Here is a 292-nt window from a genome sequence, read left to right as displayed (position 1 = left end):
TCAGTTAGTAACCAGAAAAAAAGCATTTTTACTTAAATTTTCGGGGAAAAAAAATGTTTTTTTTTTAATTCAATTTGTTTCCTCCTTCTATGTACCTTTAGGGCCTCATTAGCATGGGGAGTATTAAACACAAATTAATATTTTTGAAAACATATTTTCTAAATGTGCTTTGTTTAAATGTCCTTTGGTTGAGCAGGCAGATAAAGGGTTAAGAAAAAAATGACATCTCTTTAATCTTGTATTTTTTACAGGCTGGCAACATCTGGCTTGACAAGATCTCGACTGATGTTCC

At 31.5% G+C, this 292-nt stretch overlaps 1 protein-coding gene across 1 annotated transcript in view; it reads left to right on the top strand.

Moving 5' to 3' along the window:
- LOC112157941 (apolipoprotein B-100) overlaps positions 1–292 on the top strand; it is a 17,169-nt gene that overhangs the window by 9,726 nt on the left and 7,151 nt on the right. The gene's annotated exons all lie outside the window — the stretch shown is intronic.

This window comes from Oryzias melastigma, linkage group LG24 (assembly GCF_002922805.2).
Source record: "Oryzias melastigma strain HK-1 linkage group LG24, ASM292280v2, whole genome shotgun sequence".
NCBI lineage: Eukaryota > Metazoa > Chordata > Actinopteri > Beloniformes > Adrianichthyidae > Oryzias > Oryzias melastigma.
The sequence above is the reverse complement of the archived record's forward strand: the minus strand, read 5'-3'. Positions and strand labels throughout refer to the sequence as shown.